We start from the raw sequence: 8,200 nt of genomic DNA, 5'->3' as shown, positions 1-8,200 counted from the left end.
AATTACAGATATGTACATAAGTACTGTGGGGCTGAGAGGGGGATGAATAAGGGAACTTTAAGTACATGTTTCTGCACTCCTCAAGAACCTCCAGTGGTGTGAAACCTCTACATCTAATAGAAGCTCCTTGCCATAGGCTTTAAAGCACTCCGTCTTCTTGCCCGCTCCTGTCTCACCTCTGTGATTTTCTTCTACAACCCAATCCACACACTTCACTCCTCTTAAGCCAACCTACTCACCATACCTTGATCTTAACTATCCTATATACTGCTACTTTTCCCAAGATATTGCTCATTTGATTGTTAGTGTTGCTAAGTGTTTCTCCAGAGAATAGACATGGACCTAGAAATCTTCAACCTGGGAAAAGATTTCTATTTAGAGCTGAAAAACTAGGCCACCTCCAAAAGCAGTGACCTACATTTTCCAGCTTTGGGAATGCAAGATCAAGTAACAGGCACCACCTACACTTTGTGGTTGTCTTGAACATGTTGATAATCTATGGCATACGGGAATGGACATGGGGGAAAGGCCAAAGAGGCATAAAAAAGTAGCTTTTGATCCAACTGACATGGTGAATCATGGCTCTGGATATTATGGCATGAGGATTGCAGTGTTTTCCAGCTGCAGCTACCTAAATTTAAGAAAAGCCACCAGCCCTTTGAACCTAATTAATAAATAACTGTGCTCTTTCTCCCTTCTCTTCACCTATGAACATGGTTCTTCATTTATTTGGCAGACAAGAGGTCTACCGTTGTTTGTGATATCCCTCAACATTACCTTTGGGATGGATTTCATTGATCACAGCTTCTTGAAATGTAACTTGCCAAGAATCCCAGGTTAATTGTTTTCTGATTTGACCAAGGTGTGGGTGGGCTGAATCCTTAGCTACTTGTCATAAATTCAGAGTTCCATATCAGGGAATATGCTATTAAGAGAGCAGGGCAGCAAGATCCTGGCTTCCAGTGCTGAAAACAGGTCCAAAATGCCAAGAAATTTCCTCAGTTTATACAGCTATCAAGTTGTCACATGCTTTTAGGTCATTGCTTCAAGTTTTGGAAGTTGTAATAATAATGTGTGGTATTTATAAAGCACTTACAGTGTGCCAAGCACTGTATTAAGCACTGGGGTAGATACAAGGTAACTGGGTTGGACACATTCTCTGTCCCACCTGGGACTCACATCTTAATCCCCATTTTACAGATGAGGTAATTGAGGCACAGATAAGTTAAATAACTTACCCAAGATCATCCAGCAGACAACTGGAGGAGCAAGGATTAGAACCCAGGTCCTTCAGACTCCAGGGCCCATGTTCTATCCACTAGGCCATGCTGCTTCCACTAGGCCATGCTGCTGGAAGTGCGTCTCATTGCTTCTCATTGTTCCTCTCATTTTTTTTTTACCTCTTTTAGATCAGTCTTTGCTTAATCACCATTATCTGCTACTATCTTACCTATAACTCCTGAAAGGCCCAGCCTGACTCTTGCTTTGATCATCATTACAATGAAATTCAGTATTAGACTCTAAGGGAGAAAAGAGGGGAAAAAAAAGAAGTTTCAAAGATCTGCTAATACTCTCAAATTCAGAAAATGTTTGATGGACCACAAAGACAGATTTAGGAGCACCTTAGTAAATCCTGGAAACATCCTTAAACATTGTGTGGGAGGTGGGGAATAAAGGTAGTTCTTTCAAGTTATTCAGTAACACACCCAGGTAGTAACCTTTCCAAGGTAAGTCTCTGAAATGTGGTACAAATATTAAATGTTGCTTTAAAGAAATGATACAAAATGATTATTACCAGTAGAACAAATGTCTATGGATACTTTTTTTTAGTAGTCTCCTTGATAAGTTCTATGAGGAACAGTGTGGCTAAGTGGAAAGAGCATGGGCGTGGGAGTCAGTAGAGGAATGTTGACTTCCCACCATGGGGAGTTATTCTGAGGACCAATTGTTTCCAGGGGTAGACTAGATTCTGTATTGCAGAAACCCGATATTTGTCCCACTGAATATGCCTCAGTGGGGGACTACCCATATCAAGTTTCTTTTTCCAGGAAGGGAGGAGAGACACATTTAATAATAACACGATTGTGGCATTTGCTAAGCCCTTACTGTGTGTCAAGCACTGTACTAAGCACTGGGATAGATGTAAGGCCACTAGTTGGGCACAGTCCTGGTCCCACATGAGGCTCGGAGCCTAAGTGGGATGAATATTTCATCTCAGAAATGAGGAAACAGAGGCACAAAGAATTAAAATGACTTTCTCAAGGTCACAGAACAGATAAGAGGTGAAATCAGGATTAGAACCAGGGTGTCCTTACTCCCAAGCCCATGTAGGTTTTTTTTTTTTTTTTTCCAACTAGGATATGCTGTTGCTCTCCTCTTTCAGGGAGGGTAAAAAAAGGAGACACATCTCCAAACTGAGGTTGGCATATTGGCTGAATGCAGTATCTGCCTCCCCTGCTAGACTGTAAATATCTTTGCTATTTTCCCTACCATAAGCTTTCCCTACCTTTTAGTTCCTTGAGAGTAGGGAACTTATCTACTAATTCTATTGTACTCTACCAATCAATCAGATTTACTGAGCACTTACTGTGTGTGCAGAGCACCATACTAAGCACTTGGGAGAGTACGATATAAGAGAGTGGGTAGACATATATCCTGCTCACAAGGAGTTTATAGTCTGGAGAAATGTCAAGTGCTGGATACTATGCTCTGCAAGTGGTAAGCACTCAGTGAATACTATTGAATGACTGATTCTTCCAGGAGCAGATCAAGATCTTCAGGAGGTTACCATTCAGCACACCCACTAACACTTTATACGCAATGTGCCTCATTGTCTCTGGTGAGAGAACCTACCCTGCTCTGATGATTCCTTCGCCCACTGTTGGGTAGGGACCATCTCTATATGTTACCAACTTGTACTTCCCAAGTGCTTAGTACAGTGCTCTGCACACAGTAAGTGCTCAATAAATACGATTGATTGATTGATTGATTCCCCCAACCTACTCTTTTACAATCTTGACAGTCCAAGATTTGTGGTTGGGGGGGTGGTTAAAGGTAGTATTTGTTAAGCACTTACCATGTTTCAGACCATGTCCTAAGCACTGGGGTAGATACAAGGTAATCAGATTGAACACAGTCCATGTCCCACATGGGGGTTACAGTCTTACTTACAATTTACAGATGAAGTAACTGAGGAAGTTAAGTGACTTGTCCAAGGTCCCACAGCAGACAAATGAGAAGTAGCATGGTCTAGTGGAAAGAGCACAGGCCTGGGGGTCAGAGTATTTTATTTATTTGTATTGATGTCTGTTTATTTGTTTTGATGCCTGTCTCTTCCCCTCTAGACTGTGAGCTCACTGTGGGCAGAGATTGTCACTCTTCATTGTTTTATTGTACTTTCCCAAGAGTTTAGTACAGTGCTTTGCACACACTAAGCTCTTAATAAAGACAATTGAATGAGTAAATGAATGGATAAGCCCAACTCTGCCAAATGCTTACTGTGTGACCTTGGGCAAGTCATTTCACTTCTCCGTACTTCAGTTACCTCATCTATAAATCCTAATCCCGCCTATTTAGACCACCTCTTAGTACAGTGCTTGGCACATAGTAAGTGCTTAACAAGTATCATTAAAAAAATGGAAAAGAGTAGAAAAACTATGTTTATCCCAAAGAATTTCTAGGTAATAAAATTCTTATAACGCTGTCTAGGAAGTTATCTGGTATGGAAGAGGAACAGATAGCAGAAACACAACCCACTGAGGATCCTTAAGGAACCCCTACAGTTAGGGGATGGGAGGAGGAGCCCACAAAGGAGACTGAGAATGACCAGCCAGAGAGATGAGGAAAACCAGGAGAGGACGGAGTCCATGAAGCCAAGGTTGGATAATGTTTTGAGGAGAAGGGGATAGTCGAAAGGCAGCTGAGAGGTCAAGTGCTTGGCACATAGTAAGCACTTAACAAATACCAGGAATAAAAAAACAATCTTGTGCTTGTTGAGACTATTTCCCCGGAAACAAATTCAGCTGTTTGGAAGCTGACAGAGAGGATGTGTTTCCATTGTCTGGTGTGGGTAAGCTTCATGAAGAATCCTCTCTCAGAGAAAGGGGAGGATTAAGCATTCCTCCTGGGTTGTGTTTTCCTTTTACCTTTTGCTCTTCCTCTGACTCTTGTAAATCTGTAAGGCTTTGGGATTATCCTAAATTCAGTCCCATACCAGGAGGGACTAGGGGATTTATTTTTTCATCTCTCAGAAAAAGAAATTGTGGGGATCTTTTAGGGGCATTGGTCCTGGATTTTTACCAACTCATAGATGACAGTGGCACTTTCCCTAAGTGCAGAAACACCCAAGAATTACTACCTGAGCCACTGTTCATAACTGCTTCTGTTCTTCTAGTGAAATGAAATAACAGGCCATTCTTGGCAGGTCTTTTGCAAACAGAGGATCTTGTAATGAGGTTCCCAAAAGTGGACAGAATTGAAGGAATGTATTTTCTCTAACTGCCCTGGTAAGCAAGAGGAAGTCATTGAACTGAAACGAAAAGAATCTGAGGGCATTTGTATCCCATTGTCTAAGAGTTATGGAGCTCTTTCAGGGGACCCCAATCTCAGTAGCTGCTAGATTTTCATTCAAAGCTTCCTTTGGGGTTTATGTTGCTCTTCAGTGGATTTTTATGGACTAATAATATTACTATTGATGATAATTGTGGTATTTGTTAAGCGCTTACTATGTGCCAAGCACGGTGGTAGATATCGACTCTGCCACTTGTCTGCTGTGTGACCTTAGGCAAGTCACTTAACTTCTATGTGTCTCAGTGACCTCATCTGTAAAATGGGGATTTAGACTGTGAGTCCCACGTGGGACAGGAACTGTGTCTCACCTGATTAGCTTATATCTACCTCCGAGCTTAGAACAGAGCTTGTCACATTGTAAGTGCTTAACAAATACCATTATTATTATTATTATTATTATTATACAAAATAATCGGGTCCCACATGGGGCTCACAGTTAAAGTGGAAGGGAGAACAGGTATTGAATCCCCATTTTTCAGATGAAGTAATAGCTTTCATTTCAGCCACAGTGGCAGAGGCTTTAATCCTAGCAAGTAATCCATGGTGTTTACAAAGCACTTATTATGTGCAGAGCACTCTAAGTACAATAGTCTGCAGAAGCAGCATAGTGAAAAGAGCAAAGACCTGCGAGTCAGAGAACCTGAGTTCTAATCCCAGCTCTGCCACCTGCCTGCTGTGTGACCTCTGGAAAATCATTTAACTTCTCTGTGCCTCTGTTTCCTCAGCTGCAAAATGGAGATTCAATACCCCTTCCTACCTCACCTCCCTTTCCTCCTTCCACATCCCAGCCCACACACTCCACTCCTCTGGTGCTAACCTCCTCATTGTGCCTCAGACTCACCTGTCTCACTGCTTTCCTCTGGTCCACATCCAACCTCTGGCCTGAAACGCTCTCCTTACTCAAATCCGGCAGACAATCACTCTTCCCCACTTCAAAGCCCTACAGAAGGCGCATCTCCTTCCAAGAGGTCTTTCAGGCTAAGCCTAACTCTTACTCAGCTCCCCCTCCATTCTGCATCACCATGACTCACTCCCTTTGCACTTCCCCCTTCTCCCCACACCACAGCACTTATGTATATATGTATATATCTATAATTCTATCTATATCAGTGCCTATTTACTTGTATTGATGTCTGTCTCCCCCATTTAGACTGAGCCCATTGTGGGCAGGGAATGTCTCTGTTGCAGTATTGTACTTTCCAAGCACTTAGTACAGTGCTCTGCACACAGTAAGTGCTCATTAAATACGGTTGAATAAATGAATCTCCCTCCAATTTAGACTGTGAGCTCCATGTAGGACAGTGACTTTCCAACCCAATTTGCTTGTATCCACCCCAGCACTTAGTTCAGTGCCTGGTACATAGTAAGCACTTAACAAATATAATAATAATAATAATAGTGATTATAGCAAATCAGGTTGGACACAGTCCCTGTCCCACATGGGGCTCAGTCTTAATCCTCATTTTACTGATGAGGTAACTGAGGTACAGAGAAATGAAGTGACTTGCCCAAGGTCACCCAGCAGACAAGTGGCAGAGCCAGGATAAGTAAGCACTTAGTACAATGCATTTCACAGAGTGTTTCAATAACTGATTGATTGATCTGGACACTCTTTTAGGCTAGACACAGCGATGTAAGATTTCCCATTACCCAGGGAGCTTCAGTTCAGAATTGTTATTGGCTGTTTATCACTTCCACCCTGACACCTGTTTTTGTTTTCCTTTAAAATGAGACAACAAATCTCTATACAGAAAATTCTCATTATCTGTCGGTTCCAGATGGCAACTTATCCTGGGTTACTTGGGGTCTTTGGGCATGCTGGCAGCACAAAGCATTAGGTTGGAAGGCTCTGTTAGAAGGAGCGAGGTGGGTGGTGCAGCCCTGAATTATGAGAACTATAAAACCTGCACTCATAAAATGTCAGAGGAAAATTCACCTGTGTGGTTTATGGCTAACAAAATTTTATTTCAAAAACTCACTCCCTTCTGGGGTTGTGCTGGCAGAAATTGTGGGGTCGACTGTCACCCTCACTGGAGATCCCTGCTTGTCCGTTTGCCTCGTTCTCATCTACCTCTTTGCGGACCCCTTTACCACGTTCTCCCACTGGCCCGGAATTCCCTCTCCTATATATGCTAGACCACTATTCTCCCCACCTTCAAAGCCTTATTAAAGTCACGATTTCTCCTAGTGGCCTCCCCCATTAAGCCCTCTTTTTTCCCCAACTCCCTCTCTCTTCTGTGTCATCTATGCATATGTATCTGTACCCTCTGAGCACTTGGTATATTCACTCCACCATCAGCCCCACAGCATTTATGTATGTATATCTGTCTCCCCCTATCTACCGTGAGCTGGATGTGGGTTTATTGTACTGTGCTCTCCCAAATGCTTAGTGCAATACTCTGCACATAGTAAGCCCTCAATAAATACCACTGACAGATCAATTTGTTTGAACAAGGTATGTACTATGTGCCAAACTCTCTGCTAAGTGTTGGGATAGGTACAAGGTAATTGGACTGGACACAGTGCCTGTCCCACACAGGACTCATCATCTACGGGGATGGGAGAACAGGTATTTAATCCCTGTTTTCACATGAGGAAACTGAGGCACAGAGAAGTGAGTGACTTACCCAAGGTGACTTAGTAGGTGATAGAGCTGGGATCCAAACCCACATCCCCTGACTCCTGTGGAAAGATCTCTTTCCACTCTCCCACCCTACTTCTCTAATGCATCACACGGCTAACTGAATGACAAAAGAGCTCAGATCAGAAAGAACTGAGAGGCAAGAAGTAGGTCAATCTCCAGACAACAAATTACTGACTCAGGACCTTAAGTACCCTTCCTCAAGGTATTTCTTAATTTGTGGTTTTGCTCCTTTTTGGCCTTCTTGAAAAATGTCTTTTTTGCTCCTTGGGGGCATGTCTGCCTACTCTGTTATACTGTAATCTCGCAAGCGCTTAGTACAGTGCTCTACAAAACCTCAGTAAAAATTATTGTTTGAGATCCTGTTGTTGTTGTTATTGTTTTAAGTTGTCGAGTCGTGTCGAACCCATAGCGATGCCATGGACACATATTTCCCAGAATGCCCCACCTCCATTTGCATTTGTTCTGGTAGTGGATCCACAGAATTTTCTTGGTAAAAATATGGAAGCGGTTTACCATTGCTTCCTTCTGCACAGTAAACCTGAGTCTCTCCAATGCTGCTGCTGCTGCCCAGCACAAGTGAGTTTTGACTTGTAGCAGATTGTCTTCCACTCACTAGCCTCTACTCAAGCTAGGAATGGAATGGGTAGGCCTCTGCTTGACTCTCCCTCCCACAGTTGAGATTGGTAGAGTACTGGGAACTCTCCAGTTGTGACTCTGAGAGGGATTGAGAGCCTACCAGATGTGAAAAAGGAATCCAAAAAGCCAATATAGGTATGTACTAGCAATTATGTAGCACTTACATAAATATCATTAAACTATGTTGTTTTCCCTTACCTGAAATTAATTTTAGGATCTGCCTTCCCTGTTAGGTCATAAGCTCTTTGAGGCCCAGGGATCATGACTACTAAACTGTATTGTACTTCCCCAAGTTCTTACTACAGTGCTCTATGTACAGAGTAAGCTTTCGATTAATACTAGTGATTAACA

General features: G+C 42.6%; 1 non-coding gene across 1 annotated transcript; it reads right to left on the bottom strand.

Annotated features, from left to right (window-relative positions):
* Positions 1-7,799: 7,799 nt before the first annotated feature.
* LOC119929122 lies at positions 7,800-7,937 on the bottom strand. The gene has a single exon (XR_005451262.1). It is a non-coding gene; the product is annotated as a small nucleolar RNA SNORA7 (small nucleolar RNA).
* Positions 7,938-8,200: the final 263 nt, after the last annotated feature.

Source organism: Tachyglossus aculeatus, chromosome 5, assembly GCF_015852505.1.
Source record: "Tachyglossus aculeatus isolate mTacAcu1 chromosome 5, mTacAcu1.pri, whole genome shotgun sequence".
NCBI lineage: Eukaryota > Metazoa > Chordata > Mammalia > Monotremata > Tachyglossidae > Tachyglossus > Tachyglossus aculeatus.
Note: the sequence above shows the minus strand (reverse complement) of the source record. Positions and strands in the feature narration are given on the sequence as shown.